Source organism: Porites lutea, chromosome 5 (assembly GCF_958299795.1).
Source record: "Porites lutea chromosome 5, jaPorLute2.1, whole genome shotgun sequence".
Classification (NCBI taxonomy): Eukaryota; Metazoa; Cnidaria; class Anthozoa; order Scleractinia; family Poritidae; genus Porites; species Porites lutea.
In genome coordinates, this window is record NC_133205.1 from 30,295,578 (window position 1) to 30,314,488 (window position 18,911).

The following is an 18,911-nucleotide window of genomic DNA, read 5'->3' on the forward strand; positions in this document are numbered from 1 at the left end:
CTAACCTCGCAGACAAGGATGCAATGAGACATTTATTTGCGTAGTTAGGTCTGCTATCCATTGGGCAAGCATCCCTTTTATTTTCTTTCGATAGCCTGTCCATGCACTAACTTTTGGGTACAGAAACTGGCTGCCTCTCGCTGTACCAAAACTTGATAGTTTTGGCGTTCAATATGTTTAACGGGTGCTCACAAAACACCGGGACTGCATCGTGCGCCTTTGGCGCTTTGGTACCCTGCGAGCTTTGGTTCATCGCGTTTTGAAAGATGGAAATTTTGATATTCCCGCGTTAAAGAAGACCGATAAAACGTGTCTTTCATTGACTACAGTGAAACGCCCGGAAATGAAGGATGTTTTGAAAGAAACGGGAAAACTGATAAAAGTAAATCTTTCTTTTGATAAGTGAAATTAATGAGAAATAACCATAAACTAGTTTTGTTTTTTTGTTTTTCAAAAGCAGTTTGTCTGGTACCAGATTTGTACAATTACTTTCAATCAAACATGGATCGGGTTTTGTTAATTATGACAGAATGTAATTAAAAGGCATTATGTTGACAGCTACAAGGCACATGCTTGCCTTAAGCTGCGAGTATCCCGCCACGTCTTAAAACAAATTAGGGCCTCTAACCAAGCCGGCATTCTAATCCGCCACAAATAAGTGAAGCACGCGTCTTTCAAAGTCGCCTACTACTTAAAATCGGGGCTCTGGCCTGTTATGTATAACTCTTTTAAACTCGAATTGTCAGCATTTACCGAGGTGGTCAGTGGATAGAGGCGTTAACTTTTAGTTCCAACTGATTCGGAGGATCCGAGTTTGAATCACCTTAGGAAAACCAAGTCAGAGTTTTTTTTTGATTTCCAGATTAAAGAGCATTGGTCAAAGATAAAGCGTTGATAAAAAACGAACGAGGCTTATAGAACATACAAAAAGTATAGATTTCCGTGACATGCTGAGAAAAAAAGTGCTAAAAATCGGCCACAAAATGTGTCCAAAGTTTGTTTAAAAATATGCGTGGAATGTTACAAATATCTCTTAAACTATAGAAGATAATGAGTTGAGACTTTCACTTTGTATTTGTCTTAAGTTTTTCTTTCAAATTCTCCATTTTTGGGTTAGTACTGCGCATGACCAAAAAGCCCATTATGTGAAGTCATCAGTTAAGGTGGCTCTACTGGATTTTTTTGGGGGGATACCTCCCAAGTTTGAGCATTAACTACGTCGGCATGAGTAAAGATATGGAAAAAAGGTTTCCACAACTGTATTATATAAAGATGAAAAATTCTTATGATTTGGGTTTTATTGCAATCGGAGTCGCCATGACAACGTAACGACGCCATTACGTTTTTTATTTATCTTTGTGTTTCTCTGTACCAGGAGTTTTTTTAAGAAATCGCTCAAGGGAGTTTGTACCTTCCATAATTGCCTCAATTATTGCAAAGTTTGAACAAATTCTATGAGAGCGTTTTCGAAATATTTTGAAACGAAGTTTTAAGCATCATAAAAACAGTGAAATTGCATGCTATCGACACAATTGGCTAATTTTTTAAGAAAGTGATAAGCTTTGGAAACGCGGCTTCATCTCATAGTGGTTTGATTCCATTGAAAACTGTGTACAAAAAAAGAGGGGAATTGCTCTGGGCGATCGCGAGTAAGGAGAATTTTATTAACTTGCATTCAGCTGCTTTTGTTACAGTTTTGGCACGTAATTTGGTCCACGCCTACAAATTTTGCATTTTTCAAAAAACTGGTCGATAAATTTTTTTATAAATTTGACAATCCCGAGATCAATCGTCAATAAATATACCCTGCAAGCTTCAAGAACATTGAAAACAGGGAAGACTTTGAAACAGGGCCTCAAATATGACCAATTTTACCCCAGATTTTGTGTTTACAAGTGAGCGTCCTTATTATTCACTGGCATTGTTTTCTGAGAATCATAAGCACGTGCACGTATGGCAAAAAAAAAAAATTGCATCAAAAAGAACTCTCGATTACTTTCAGAAGAAATATCCGGAATATGCTAATAATTGGCTTGTATCACAGATAGCAGTGAGAGCCGAGACGGTGAACGTCACGGCTCATCTTGTAGGATGTAACACTAAATTATCTTACTCGGGCTATAACATCGCAGAAACTCTTACAAAGAGTTGCTGTGATTTTAGAATATATCACTAACTTCTTTACCCGGTTATTAGCATATTCCGGAGATTCAACCGAGGGTCCTTTTTTGATGCAAATTCTATCTTTTTGCTAAATGTGCACGTGCATATGAAACTTGAAAACAATGCCAGTGAATAATGTGGACGCTCAATTGTAAACACAAAATCTGGGGGAAAAAATTGGTTATATTTGAGGCCCCATTTAAAAGCCTTCCCTGTTTTCAATATTCTTGAAACTCGCAGGGTATATTTATTGACGATTGATCTCGGGTTTTTCCAATTCACCAAAACATTTATCGAGCAGTTTTTTGAAAAATGCAAAATTTGTAGGCGTGGACCAAATTACATGCAATAACTGTAACAAAAGCAGCTGAATGCAAGTTAATAAAATTCTTCTTACTCGCGATCGCCCAGAGCAATTCCCCTCTGTTTTTGTACGCAGTTTTCAATGGAATCAAACCACTATGAGATGAAGCCGCGTTTCCAAAGCTTATCGTTTTCTTGAAAAATTAGCTAATTGTGTGGATAGCATGCTATTTCACTATTTGTATGATGCTTAAAACTTCGTTTCAAAATATTTCGAAAACGCTCTCATAGAATTTGTTCAAACTTTGCAATAATTGAGGCAATTATGGAAGGTACAAACTCCCTTAAGCGATTTCATAAAAAAACTCCTGGTGCAAAGAAACACAAAGATAAATAAAAAACCAAATGACGTCGTTACGTTGCCATGGCGACTCCGATTGCAATAAAACCCAGATCATAAGAAATTTTCATCTTTATATAATATAGTTGTGGAAACCTTTTTTCCATCTTTACTCATGGCGACTTAATTAATGCTCAAACTTGGGAGGTATCCCCCCCAAAAAATCCAGACGAGCCACCTTAAGACGTCACAAAAATGAAATTTGAGATTTCAAATCGGACAAGTTCTTCAATTTTATGTGCACTATACTTCTGCAAAGTATCACACTTTCAGGTTTAATTCTCTTGGAGGAGAAGTCTTTGGGAGTTTTGATTTTTTAATTGGCCACTAGAGGGTCACGTGACTCTTTACCAACAAAACGCCTATTCGAAAATTTTCCTGGAGTTAAGTATTGTTGCCTGTATTAATTTCAGTGTCATGCCTTTAAAGGAGAGGAAGTTATAGCCCCAAGAACTCCAAAAATGTTTGTGCCAATCTTTTGGCCGATTTTTACCACCTCTTTTCCCAGCGTGTGAAGCTCCGGCAACCCTCTACAGAATATAAGTCAGACAGCCAGGTAGATTAACTGGGACACTCTATTTCACACTGGTGAAATACAGAAGATAAAGGTAAAAAAAAAAGGATTTATTTCATTTTAAACTTTCACTAAAAAGCAAGATAAAAAGAACAGTAAATTCCAACGAATCATCGCTCATGTTTCTTTCAAACAAGTTTAGAAATCGACGCAAACATCTCCATAAAAGAGCAAGAGGTATTGTCTGGTAATTTTGTCGAAATACGTGACTGTGAGCTTGACCTTGTTGCTGATCATTGCAGTGGTGGGAACTCCTCAGGGGCCAAAAATAACGAGGAATGCTTCTGGACGTAGTATTGCCAGTAATGAACTGTTAGCCCTTAGGAGGCTAATGCAAACCATGTACCGTTTGTTTCGAGAACTCGGAAAGTATTTGTTTGAAAATAAAACAAAAATAAGAAATCAGGTAGCCCCCCTCTTTGTGTGCAGATTTATTGACGACCCCCCTCTGACTGTCCTGAACTTGACGTGGCCCACCCCTTATTCTTGCCAGCCCACCACCTGGCATAGATAATGAATAGTCCCTTATCATTACCCAGCTCAATCGTCGATTTTCACATATGCCTTATTTGATTGGAGAGGAAAGTGCTTTGAGAAGGGACGTCTGAATCAACCAAATTCGAAAGTTTCAAATTATATACGACTTTGTCGAATCTGCTAAAAAACAGTCAAAACTTCGACTTAGGTTTAACATTTGATTTAGAAGTCGCATTTCACATGTGCCGGATATAATGCATTAATTATAGAAACCATTATCCATATTGGATAAAAAAAATTTTCTAGAGACTGGGTATATTTACAACAAACGGTGTTAAATTCGGCACCATCATATCCGACGTCTGAATCAACTGCCGTATTTAATTACTTTCATCGACTGTTCGGCACTCATAAGAAATTCAACGTTTGAAAGGGGCCTAACATAACATAAGTTTCAGCTTAGTGGCTTGCAGGCTGTTATTAAGTTGCTGTTTTCTTTTCAGTAAAAGCAACTCGTACCTCTCTTTGTAAATCCATTTTATGAATCTGCTTGTGCCGCGACTTAAGAATTCGAATTAGCTGTAATAGTTCATTGTATTTCTCTTTGACATGATTTTTCACCGAAGAAAGACGAAAAAAACCAACCCTTTTTGGTGAAATTATTTTAAGGTTTAAACTCGAAGCTTTATATAGTGTGAAATAGTAATTTACTAAATTTACCGGTATCAATCACTCGTAATAATAATAATAATAATAATAATAATAATAATAACAATAACCCTTACAGCATTGAAGTAGTGAGTGGCAACCCTCTTGGTATTTGCTTTATTCCCTTGCATGTAACGATAACTTTTCTACCAAACGGACGACAAACACATTTCTTTAGCCAGCGGCAATGTAGAGCACACTTGACCGGGGACCACAAGATCGACGTAAACAGGCACAGCCAGATGCACAAAAAAAACTTCGTTGCAGATTTTATCTCCATCTATGTAAACGGAAAGTTGATAGAGGCTATCAGAAGTCGAATAAATGTTGATAAAAACCGTATACAATCAGTATGTAACATAGCGCGCGTGCTTGCCCTATTTAAGTCCTATCACAGCATGAAAATGGAGATTTACGCAAAATTAAAGTTTGCGTAAACCTGCGTAAAGTTGGTCATCCAACTTTACGCAAACTTTCCACGGCGCGTAAAGGTTTGTAAAGGTAAATTTACGCGCTCGGCTCTTAAAGGTTTCGTAAAGCTAGCATAAAGTTGTTGTAACAGCTTTACGCTCATTTACGCTACAAGTAAAGGTTTAGTAAGGTTGTCATAAAATGCTAGCTTCCTAACAGGAATTTATTCCCGGCACTGTTTTTAGTAAGTCGTTTGTGTCCTGATACTAGTTCGCATAGTTTTTTTGATCACTCATTTGGTGTTCGATGTTGGTGTGCGATGTAAACAAGCCAACCACGCAAATTTTTTTTGGTGGTGCGAACGACTTCGTACACGCTTAAAAATGACGCTGAAAAGAAAATTCTGCTGGCAAAGTTCATGCAAAGATATAGCTTGCGACTGTGCGGCAATTTTCGAAAAACGGCTTATCTGTCGCGGCAAACACAATAGCCTTCAATACTCAGTAGTATTGCCTCATTGATTTCACTCAGTACAAGGTGTTTCTTCCTTAACGGTCACCTCTCTACACGGGCCATTTTTGTTTTTTTTGTTTTTTTTCGGCGGACGGTCCATACATGACATACATTTACTCTTCTTTCAACCTCTCTACCATGGCCACTTTCTTCGATGTCCCTAAGGTGGCCGTTGTAGAGAGTTTCAACTGTAATTTGATCAAATTGAAATAATTGGAAAATAAAGAAAAAATATCGCCTCGCAAAAACGGCGAGTTTTCAGTTAAAGAAAGATCGCATTACTTAAAGAGAAAGAACGCATTCACAAATTACTGTGACCATTTTACATTCAACGGAGTACTGGCTTCATTGTTGAACCTCCTTTATCGCTTCCTTATTTTAAGTCCGCGGACTTCAGGTTTCGGGACGGACAATTCGTTAAAAGAAAGGGGCCTGGAAACAATAGAGTGAAGGGACACCTGGTCAGCGGGCTTGTTCCTTTGCACATGCTCAATCAGGTTCGTTGATTTGGCGTCCATTTTGAAAGTGTCCAACGGTTTCAAACTTGCTTCTTTGAAAGGTTGGAGATCGTTCATATATTATGCGTCTTGATAGCATCACAGGACATCTTAAGGTTGTTACAATTTATAAAGGCACTATCAGCCTTTAGTAATCGATCACTTCTCAAGTGTGCAGCAACCCTTTCGGGACGAGATACTCAGTCAGAAATGGAGACAGAAACATCGTGTGAAGCGCAAGCATTAACACTGGAATGTTCACAACACAGACCAAGACTGTATTACACGTATTACTAAGGCTTTTCGATACTCAAGATCTCGCTGAAAAGAGCAGATAGTAAGGCAAGGTAAGTTGTCCTGGCTCGCCTTTTCTCTAACTTTTTAAGCTTAATTCCAACTTGTTTATGACGAGTTCGAATGACTGTCTCAAGTACTCAGTAACTAACATTTCAGTGAGCAATGAAACCAGCATTAACCGTTTAAAGTAAATTATAACTAAACATGTGTATTTATTTGGCATAACCTTTCAATACTAAGCAAGCAACGAGACCATGACGTTGAAGATGATAATGGAAAATCATGTAAGGACTTTGGGGGTCTGAAGGAGTAAAATTTCCTTGTTTTGTACTGGAAAATAGGAGTTTGGTCACTGGTACTGGGAATTACTAAAAGAAAATAATGGAATTAAGAAAGGACATCTGTATAAAGTAAGCTTACATGTAATGTGATACAAACATTCTTATGAAAATTTTCACAGACTATAGAAGAACTAATAAACAGAATAGAAAAGTGTTAACAAGTGTTGAATTTGCAAGTAGGCAAAGATAATCTACGTAGTCTCCCTTGTAGAAATTCAGTACATTTAAAGTATACTTTATATAGGTGATAAACACTTTAAAAAGTATACTTCATTTGTACTTAAAGTATACTTTAAGTATACTTACCAGAAGTATACTTTAAGTACACAACTTTTCGACACCTAAAAAGTATACTTAAAGTATACTTAAATGAAAGTATACTTGAAGTATACTTAATGGGAAGTATACTTCAAGTATACTTAAAATATACTTAAAGTATACTCAATGCAATATGTTTATCAATCACTGAGACACGTCAGACTGGGATCAATTATATTGTAAAATCATTTATTGATATAACAAAAAAAGCAATACAAATGTACTAAGAAAACATAAAAAAATATATAGCAAATCTTGTTGGAATAGGTTTCCACAACATAAAAATATACATTTTCTATTCTTATCAAAGGAACTCACTGCATTTGATTACCATAATATATTATTCTTCTTGATTTTAGTAAAATTTTCATTGGCAATGAGAACATTTCAAGGAAGGTGCATGTATATTAACAGGTTTCTTTCTGAACTTTCTTTAACTCACTTGTACTTAATAATTATTGCTTAGAACCATCACACAATATTCTTCTTAATTTTAGTAAATGTTTAATAGACAAGAATGATTAGATCTGTACTCTTTGGCCACAAAGTAAATTGTGCCATTACCTTATTAAAGAAATATGTCTACCTATTACGTACAAAAACTGGAACGAAATGCGATCTAACGAAAACAAGACTTGGGTTTTATATTTTGAATTTACACTGCACATTAGGCGAAGTAAACAAGCTTTTACTTTGTAAACCTTAAGGCTCAACTCGTGTGTCATTTGCAAAGAAGAATCGATATATATTGAAACGACTGGAACCGATACATTTTTCACCCCAAAACTTACTTGTATCGTCAAAATTCAGTCATGGTGTACTTCTTTTGTTTTCTTTTCAAGTTCCACTCATATTGTGCTCGAATTGTGAAGATAAATTAAAGGCAATATTCCAAGCGTATAAATATCTTGAAGACACTCTCTGCAAAGCTCAACGAACGTTCCTTCGAAACTGTATCGCCCGCCAAAACCATATATGGAAGTTAGGTATGCTGTAAATGATTCATACATGACCGTATTAGGAAATCCACAAGATCCCGTATATTTTGCGACGGTACTGGAAGTCAGCGGTAATTCAACACCTTCATATATGCATTTCTTTCCTCGAACGTAAAGATGTCCGACGATGAGCAATGGTTTTGCTTCGAGTTCTCGTTCTATTTCTTAAGGTCCTCGTAAAAAAGGAGGTAAAACGACACGGGCCTTACAAAAATTCCACGAAAGACGTTAAAGAAATGACCAGAATGAAACTGTGCGACTTTGCCATTTCGCCCAGGGATCGGCGGATGATCTTCTTACGAAGGAAGTCGACTGAACAGCTAATGTGTGCCCTGTGTATCTAGAAACCTGTTATATACTTCACCACTCGGAAGAAATCTTTACATGATCTCAACTGTGTCCTTAATAGAAGAAAACTGATTTGATCTGAATAGTATTTTGAAGTTAAATTATACTTAAAACATACTGTTAGTATACTTTTGTCTTGTAGTGATTTCAAGATCCGGACAAACCTTCTTAGATCCTCAGATCAGAATGTGTCTTTCAGTTTCAAAGTATACTTAAAGTACACTTTTCTTTGCGAAACTATTTTTCACAAGCACTGAAGTTTGAAGAAGTATACTTAAAGTATACTTAAGTATTTGAAGTATAAATGAAGTACATTTGCCAAATATACTTCATTTATACTTTTTTTCTGGAAGTACAAACGAGGTATACTTCAAATGTACTTTTTTTCTGAGAAGTACATATAAAGTATACTTGAAGTATACTTAAAGTATACTTAATTTCTACAAGGGCTGGTTCTATATTTTCATGCGTCAGTCAATAACAAACCCAAGCTTCCCAATTCCCCGGGCAGTCATAGCGTCATAAGTGGTGAATAATTTAACAGCATGCATGTATTTTTTGAAGCAGGTACAAAAGTTTATTTTTGATTTTAAATTACGTGGGTTTTAAATTAAATGAACAGAGAATGAATAGACATTTTCATGAGTCTTTCAATGCATAGCTAATGCAGACCATGATTGAATTAGAATGTATTTTCATGTAAGTGCCAACATAGTTGTTAACATCTTCACAGTTTCATACCTTCATCTGCAGTTCAAAGTATGATTCATTTCATATATTACCATTAATTTTAATCTTCATTGTGCACTGCTCCTATGAAATTATATTGTGGTTCTTGAGAGGATACAGTGCAGCACATACTGTCAGGAAATTGAATGCCTTACTTTTTGGGAAGCAAAGCACACAGTCATGTTAGAAACCAGAAATTGTTCTATTTGCACCATAGTTGTATTGTCAGTAAATCTAGGTTTAAAGGGAAATAAAATTTAAAGAAACAAGTTGTGAAAGATAAGACTCTCAAAGAGAGTCATAGCAGTCATAGCTGTTTTGGATTCTCTTGCCTACATACACCATTATTAATCTGCAAATACAACTGTCTCTCTTGTGAAATGTCCCTGGTGGCAAGGAAAAAAAATAGGCTGCTTTATTTACATGGTACACTGTACATTATTATTAGGAGGCATTGTTTTCAAGATTGAGGATAAGGGCTTTAAATAGCAAAGTGGCTTCACTCCTGTTACATTAACTAGGAAACTTCAACGTTTCGTATTAAAAAGGAAAAAAATATATTAGGTAAAGTTTCAGGAAAATTTGAAACTTTTGGGAATAAGGTACTTATATGTTTCTATATTTTCCCTGAAAGTCTTTGGTGGAGCTCATGAGAAGGCTAGGAATGTTTATTGATTTGGAACTTTAGTCCGGGACAGGTAGAAATTTAGTTCGAACATGTAAACCTTTGATAGGACTTGTCCGTGGGACAAGCACATTTTTAATTAGAAAAATAAAGATAAGAAACAGTTGCCTTAAATATTCCATTTAACTTTGCCATTCCACTGCCAGTCGTTTCATCCATTTGCTTTTTTACAAGCTCTGTTATAGGTTTAATTCAAAAATAATATACAAGGGTAATAATGTGATTAAATAATGTGATTAAAAACATTAAATGCCCATTGCAAGCTAAACTTTTTGGACAAGAACTCTAGGTTTCGGACAACCAAATTTAATGTATTGCTTGTGTGAAGGGCAAATGGATAGGAAAATTTCTCTCTTACTAGGGTGCAAAGAAGGTGATTTTTAAAGCTTGCCATTCGGGCAAGCTGAAGCTAGCATATACTAGCCCAAATGTCATTTCAACTAGCCCCCAAACCGTTTTGATGAGCAGAATTGATTTCACAGTTCTTCTTTAATTTGAATTCCTCAAAAAAACTTCACTTGCCCATCGGGCAAGTTAAGTTCAAAATTCACTAGCTCGATAGCAAAATCCACTAGCCCCGGGCTATCGGACACTACTTTCTTTGCGCACTGCTTACTCTCTAATAATAATAATAATGTACATCCAGTGGTTTTTCATAGCACTTTACAACGATATTAATGGATGATACTTTTATAAAAATGCATACATTAAAATAAAAAAAGATATACATTGTAAAACATTGAACTCTAATAATATAATAAACCATTGTTAATAAATTTAACATATATATATATGCTTCAGTCTCCCCGACTAGTAAGGCACTGTGCCTGTGTTATAAGACATAGACTGGAATGGGTAGCGCACGCGTAATGTTTGCGATTTTGAATCACACTTGTATTTTGTCAACATGAAGTGTACCTTCAAATAACGAGATATCAAATGACTCAGTCATAATGTAAACCCGATACAAAATCAAAAAGTCATCCCGGTATGAGACTCGCGCCGGTGTGAGTTTTCTCATGTAAACACCCCCTTACTGTACATGGACTTGTGCCTTTAGTGCGCGATTAAGTGTATTATCACTAGCCTACAAATAATCTGTGTAGTTTACTCAAATAATACTTGCTTTCTATTTATTCAGCAGATCAGCCTGGTATGGGATGTTGGTGACAGAAAGTCCTCTCAAAGCAAACAGGATTAATACATGTTAATTACAAGCCTTAGTCTTGTAAAGTGGTTCCAGGGCTGTCACTAGAGGGCCATAAACCAGACTTTAAATCGGCTACTTTGAGCCCAATACTTGGCTGTTTTGAGAGGAAACAAAACTTTCCACATTTTCAATGTCCCGCTCACTAATTTCACTTAAACCCTGCAACTTGCAATCTTAGTGACAGCCTTGTGCATCTAACTTTTACATCATCAGTTTATCAAAATGATTTGTTATTTGGATTTTGTTGTTAAATTTGACTGTAAACACTTCTGGGAGTGAAAGGGCTAAATCAAGAAACCATCAATGTTATACATGTATTAGGCATTCAGTCTTTTTATTTCTTATCTAAAATTGTTTAAGCTTTTAATTTGAATTATGCTAAATTATACTAAATATTTTCATTTTGGAAGAGACCATTTTGACCCACCTTTACATTAATTTGTGTGTTAGAGTTGCTGCTTTTTATCAAAATTTAACTTCATCAGTTTTCTTGTACACCCTGTACCTTACATGTAAATGCTAATAATTATTTTAAACTATAAATCATCTTAATTTGGTATAATACTAAGTTAAGATGATTTTTTTGGATATTTTGAGAAGACTGTTTTAACCCATTTGAAAAGTTTATGTACACTGTATCTTCTTATTTAAACTTTACGTGTTGGAAGAATTTTCGGTTTTTTTTAATTTTTAATGTAATGACAAAGATGCTAACATAGAAATAAATCATGTTATATTTAGAAAATTCAGTTTTAGAGTATCAGTGTGTTTTGTTTTTTAAAACCTTGTAATATCACTCTTTGCGGGACTAAACTTAAAGAATGCGATTCGTATTTGCAGCTTTTGCAGTTACAACAATGTAGCATACCTAGCGATTTTCATGGGATTTGAAATGTAAAAATAAAGATAGGCAATTTGAAATGAGATTTATTTCTAAAAGAAATAAATGGTTTTATGCTTAATGTGACTGATCATTATTGTATTTCTCCAGCTACCAGCAAAGGAGGGTTTCCTGTCATCCGGGTGATTTGTCACGAAAGTGTCATTTATGTCACGGGTCATGTAGGTCACAGAAGCGAGGCACAAGGCCTCCTTCCTCGCATTACAAGACAGTCAGAAACATTTTTGATGGCGACCGGATTTAGATGCAGGATGCTTGCGATTTATCAGTCTCTTTCGCTCTTCTTGGGTCTTACCTACCGAGCATCACCTCTTCTTTGAGATAAGTACTAGATTATTGCCCGATGGCTCACCGCTTACTCTCGGTGCTGTATTGATGTCCACAGTCATGTTCGTGCACATGATCGTCTTGTTGATTGCGGGAATTCATACACGTTGCGGTCGTTTATGCTAATGAAATGCCATTGCTTATTGGTAACATCGAATTTTACATCCGATCGACCATTAATTTTTTTATGTTTTCAGTTACACTGGCGTGTATGCTAGTCCGTTCGGTGTGCGTAGCACAGTTTCGTTGTCCCTCAGACCGGTTGTGCCTCGTGTTCTTCAGCTACTTGTATCGCTGGTGCCAACTGGCGCTATATTTGAAATCAGTAACACTCGCCCGATCTTCAGTTGCCTGGAGCTGGGTCTCTTTGTTTATGATCTTGTTTTGTGATTTGGAAAGACACTTTATTTATTTATAATTATTTTGAGTTTACCTTTATGCAATTTGAGCATTTTTGACCTTTGGACGCAGCTTATATGTATAATTAATATTACAGTATTATAAAAATACAAAAAAAAAAAAAACAACAACAGCAACAGCAACAACAAAACAAAGCCAAACAAAACGAGGCGTTATTAAACCCTACAGGCTAACACTTGCAACCATTCTAACAAAGTTACCTCAGAGGTACAGTGTACTGTATCAGCATATCAGGTTTATCGTTTGCTGTTCATATGTCAGTTTTGTCTGCATATTGCCTTTGCTGGTATAATGTTCTTATGTATCTGGTTTTCCCAGCTTTATATGCTTTAATTTAATAAACGGCCACTCCCGTGGCCAAAATATCCCATAATGGGTTTGTGATTATTTGTGTCCCAGCAAACAGAGCTCACCCAAAGCGAGACTCCGCCAACATCAATAACTTTCGTAATATGTAAAGGAACATGAAGCATAAATGAGATTTATTTCTAAAAGAAATAAATGGTTTTATGCTTAATGTGACTGATCATTATTGTATTTCTCCAGCTACCAGCAAAGGAGGGTTTCCTGTCATCCGGGTGATTTGTCACGAAAGTGTCATTTATGTCACGGGTCATGTAGGTCACAGAAGCGAGGCACAAGGCCTCCTTCCTCGCATTACAAGACAGTCAGAAACATTTTTCCCTCCCTTCCCTCCCGTTAGCTTTATTTTACCCTAGGGAGTGGCGGGTGTGCCCTCACCTTTGCTGGTATAATGTTCTTATGTATCTGGTTTTCCCAGCTTTATATGCTTTAATTTAATAAACGGCCACTCCCGTGGCCAAAATATCCCATAATGGGTTTGTGATTATTTGTGTCCCAGCAAACAGAGCTCACCCAAAGCGAGACTCCGCCAACATCAATAACTTTCGTAATATGTAAAGGAACATGAAGCATAAAATTGGTTATGGTAATGCAAAATTGGAAACGGAAAGGGGCCCTATTTTTTAAACTACTACTTATTCAAAGTTCGTCTACTGGTTAAACAATATAACTCCATTAAAGTAAGTTATAACTTAATAGTAGGGATGACTATTGTCAGTTTCAAGTTGGGTTCTTATTTTTCTATAGGTCTATTGGGTTTTCAACGCTTTATAACTTTTCGTTTTTGTTGTCAGTTTTGAAGAATAAAAACAAAATTTCTGGCCTAATCCTATAACTGTGTGTTGAAGTGTTGTTACATATTAGGGTATTTTATTTTATGTCGAAACTTGAATTGAGGATTACTCATACAATTATTTGTAATGTATGTATGAGTAATCCTCCATGGCTTCAGATTGTAAATACTATGGAGAGACGATGGGGAACCAAAGAAAACAACCGGTATTAAGTACACAACAAAAATCCAATGTTTGTGTGGAAAATTCAGATATTTGACATGGACAAAAATAAAATCTTGATTGTTAAAAGTTTGGTAAGAAAAATTTACCGATTACCATTATATTTCCCTTTATTTTTAAAGTTTCCAGTGTGTTTATGTGTATATATATATGGCGTAAAGGAGCTTGTATTTTCGCTTTAAACAAGCTTAAAGTAGGGTTTACACAAGCTTTACGCAAAACGTAAAGGTGTTGCGTAAAGTTTTTGTTTCATTACGCCAGCTTTATATGTACCCGTAAAGGTGCTGTAAAGCTGAACTTTACGTAGAGTAAAGGAAGCGTAAAGTTGTGTAAAATTCAACTATACGCTGACTTTACGTTGTCATTACGCTCACGTAAATTTGATTTTTCATGCTGTGTATGAGTCGCTATGTAAAAATCCCTTTATACGCACGGCCATGCGTATATATAGTGGTAGTCTTTACACTAGAGCCTAAATAAGCTAAGAAACATTTCAACACAAGTAAATTTTAAATACTTTAAGAGCCAATGTCGGAAAATATCGAGAATCTCAAATCAGCTCCAAAAATTCCAATTTTGGCTGATACCACCCAAACATCCCTTTAGGGGAACTCTTTCAAGAAATGATAATAAGAAATCCCCAATTCAAGCACTTTACATTTTGAGAATTTTAGAAAAGTTCCAAAATTCGCAAAAAATACATTTTTTAATTCAGAAAATGGGTGCAAATTTCAACAGATTTCAACGAAACAGTACAAGCGCGCAAAAGCTCCTATTGACTTGATATTGCTCATGGATTTAGCAAACATCCACAGCTTTAAGACCGCATAAAAAGGTTTTGTAAAATTACTATTTTAATATAGTTTCTGGCTTTTATTGTGTGCGCTCTGATTGTGTGTTGCTTTGGCCGTCAAAATAACGCCCAACTTCAACCGTCAAAAGTCGATCCTGGTATGTCACAAATTGAAAAAAATACTATACCAAACGAAAAAACTGTTATTCTTTTAATTACACCTGAAGTTTTAGCTCTGCGAATTTAAACGCTTGCGAGAAATAAAATTTTAACTTGTGCCCCCCAAGTCGCCTGTCCGCGACAAGAACGGGAATGTAAACAAAGGAAAACATACGCAAATCGAGGAGAAAATCACACGGAAGTTATAGCTAGCACATCAAAGCGCAAAAAATTGATGAAAATTGTGTTATCTAAACAATTATTGGTACCTGGGAAGCTACTAAAGCGTAATTGTTCGTCGAATAATCTAAAACAAGGAAAAAAATAACAAAGAGTGATGGGCCAAATGCAATTGCTCACAAATTTTGATCGGGTGAATTCCCGGTACTGAAGTAACAGGCGTTCGGTCTATCAATCATTTCTGTCAACTTCAAAATCCCATTGGCCAAACTATGTCAGAAAAAAAAAAGTTACTTAGATAAAAATGAACTATGAAACCCAAGTCAAAACTATTGTAAATCCGGACCTCTCAACAAAGTGGAATTACAGCGGCTATCAAGACCACAAACAAAGCGGACCGTAATAATTGTTTCCCAAATAAAAGAGATTGTTCGTGCTCAAAGCCAAAAGGCATTAAGATGCAAGTATTTCAAAGCAAACATTTACAATAATGGTGAACACACCTTCCTGCAGGGTCCTCAACAGACGTCCACCTCTAAGCTTTGAGATTACGAAACACGAATATTGGTTTTCGGCGTTCGTCCAGGATTTGTAGAAACTACTGTAATACCCTCCACCCAGTCACAGTGTTAGCAAGTGTTCATATCTTTCTCGTGATGTAAGGCTCTTAAGGTTACCTGAATAAAATGACTTAAAACTAACGCCTAACTGAAAATTGTAATCTGTAGTATACGTCCGTAAAAAGATTTCGGCTCCAAATGTTGGTTCTTCTAACTTGGTGTCGAGTTACGTGTATGGTGATTTGAATAAATTCCTCTGCAGCCGCTCACGCAATCTTTCCCGTGTACACGTAATCACCTAATTCTGTACAGTATGTCGAAATCTAAAAAAAACTGCATTGCATAATCGACACATGGTATAACCTACAGCGTTTAAGACGAACGTGTGTAGAAAGAAAAAAATGTTGTGTACTTTTTCGACTCTTGTTGATGGAAATTTTAAATGCGGTGTTAGCCAGGAATATCCTGGTAAATACGAATGTATACCTCTTGGTAAATGCGAACGAGACATCACGAGACATCTGGAAATGAATGGCCTCAGTGAAGATCCATCGTTGGAAAGTGAAAGGAAACTGCTACTAGGTCGTGCAGGTCAGTAAATGACACGTGGTTGAATTTTTACCTTGTTTTGATGTTCTGTCAGCACCTAATACAATTCTAATTCCGAATGTTTTTTCTAATCAGGAATTTTTTCGCCGGATGTGTCTCATGACCTTATAACTATATGTCCCCGTCATGGGGCGGAATATGGTATAAGATGGAGAACAGGGAAAACTATGTGTTCGGTTCCAAGCCCAATGATCGCACATAAGTCAGCAAAAGTGAAAGGAACACGCAGAATAAGCAGTCAACTATCTTCACTTATTTTGAAGGAAACAGGCCAGCTAATTGTGGTTGGATCGCGTAAGTGATTTTTACGTTATGTCTTGTAATTTTACTGAAATTCTTATGAGAGATTGAACGCTCTGACTCTGTTAGTAACAAACAGCGGTTGGGTAAGGAAGTGATGGAACCCAGGGGTGGTTTATTCACCAGCTGGAAGTTCGGATTTGTCTTTGATCCTCGGCCGCATGACCTTCAACTTCCTGCGCTTGAGCTTTTCGACATTGCATTTGAGTTCTTTATGGAAAACTGATACCAAGTTCAGGAGCCAGTAAGAAGAACCCCATCTCTATTACAGTCGAGGATTTTCTAACATACTATTATTTCACATTAACTATTTGCTCGACTTGCTTTGGACATCTGACGAAGGAAGAGGAAAAACATCTAATGGGCGCTGGAGCAATAGAGAAGGGATCAGAAGGACCTAAGAAAGCTAAAGCTGAAGAGGAGAAGTTAAAAGGATCTATGGAAAGTGGGGATGAAGTAAAGAATTTAGAAGGACTCTTGGAAACTGGTGATACAAGGCTGGTATGTTGATAAGCCTATAAAATAGGTTATTAACTCAAAATATTTCTCCGTTATTGATTGGCTCAAACCCCCCTGCCCCCACCGCTCCCCCCCCCCCCTCCAACCTCTCCGCTTATTCTTTGTAAACAGCAAACATTGACGACGATTGTGATATCTGGAAAAAGATGTCAATATCACAGGAAAGACGCCAGAAAAAGAAAGGTCAATTGAGAATTACTGGGGTCGAGTCGAGGTTGTCACTAAGCGTAAGCCTGTTCCTGTAACGCATGAAGCACCAAAAGAAATGATTTTAGGCAGACCGAGAAAGATGAATTCGGCCGAGGCTGAAAGGCTGAACTTCAACCCAATCAAGCTTAAAGAAGCAAAAAGCTGTGAATTAAGTGCCATCAAACGAGCAAATTGTTCACCTGCGTCTTCGATGCGTTTTTTTTTTTTTTCAAACTGCATTATCTTATCCTCACAAAATCGAAAAATGCGGCAAACCGGTTTAAACTGTAATGGGAATTAAAAGGATTCTCTAATTTGTTATTTATTTTAAATGTGTAGGAAACTGAGGAGTCGACATCTGCAGACAGTGATGTCTCTAGTGCTGTCCTTGGTGCATTAAGCAAGTTAGAAATTGCCGATGAGACCTTTTTAAGCCCTGAAACCAGGAGCACAACGTCTACTCAAAGCGATGAAATTGTTCCCTCTCAAGCAACAGCCGCAGAAATGCAGCGTAGCCTTCTGAATGAGTTCTTGGTGGCTTGGAATATACCGCCGCTTCAAAGAAAATGGTTGGACTTTAGCAGTTGCAGTGAATCCACTAAACAAAGGTATACAAGAAGATCAAGCGACATCGTAGCTGCAGTGCTAAAAACCATTTCTCCCGAAGATGCTGGCCTTATTTGGAGAGCCACGACATCAACAGCTTCCATGAACAAGTTGCTTGGTATTGAAGATGTCTCACAAGCAGATCAGCGTTACCTAGAAGCCCTAACAGAAGCGTATAATAACGCCGATAGCTGAGATACCCGCCGACAAATCCTTTCTGTAATGACTGGTGTTGCTGGTTTTAAAATTTTAGCCACCTTCATTCCAGGGCTAACAAGGTACCGGTACTCTATGGCAAATCTGCACCGCCTTCAGTTTGGTCGAGGCGCACCTGTACATGTACCTCCTCGGGTGTCAACAAGAATAAAAGTAGATCTAAAACAGTTAGATCATTTTCTGTGCTTTATCACAAGCCCACACTTAGTACAAGATCTTCCGTTCGGACAGAAACAGTTGACTCTTTCGACGGGTGAATTCATTAAAGTCCCCAACGTGATAAGAACCATGCTACCTCAACGAATCGTGCGTCAATATACTCAGTACTGTGAAGAGACTGGCTTTACGCCTTTTAGTCAAAGCACGATGTTGCGCATTTTGTCTCAATGCAGTGCGTCAGTAAGAAAGTCTCTTCAGGCACTCGATTACTATGCCGCGGATGGTACGCGAGCATTTGATGACCTGATATCACTGGTGCGTAAAATAAATGAAGTGGAAAGTGACATGGATTGGGAAAGACGAATGATTGAGTCGCTCAAAGCTGCTAAGCTTTATCTAAAAGGAGACTACAAGGTATGTTTTAAGCAAACAGAAAAATCTGATGGTTAATGCATTAATAAATTTGGAGTATTGATAAGTATAGGTACATTTCACCTCAGTTGCTGCCTAATGGTTAGTTCCCTATAAGATACTAGGAGACATCACTGTTTACAAACATTGTAATTTGTAAGGAGTGAAACAAAATAGTCTTTTGTTACAAGAACCAAAGCGCCTCTACCCT

General features: G+C 36.9%; 1 long non-coding RNA gene across 1 annotated transcript; it reads left to right on the plus strand.

Annotated features, from left to right (window-relative positions):
• Positions 1-5,018: 5,018 nt before the first annotated feature.
• LOC140936902 (uncharacterized) lies at positions 5,019-11,893 on the plus strand. The gene is made up of 2 exons (XR_012165418.1): positions 5,019-6,393; positions 10,904-11,893. It is a non-coding gene; the product is annotated as an uncharacterized lncRNA (long non-coding RNA).
• The last annotated feature ends 7,018 nt before the right edge of the window (positions 11,894-18,911 follow it).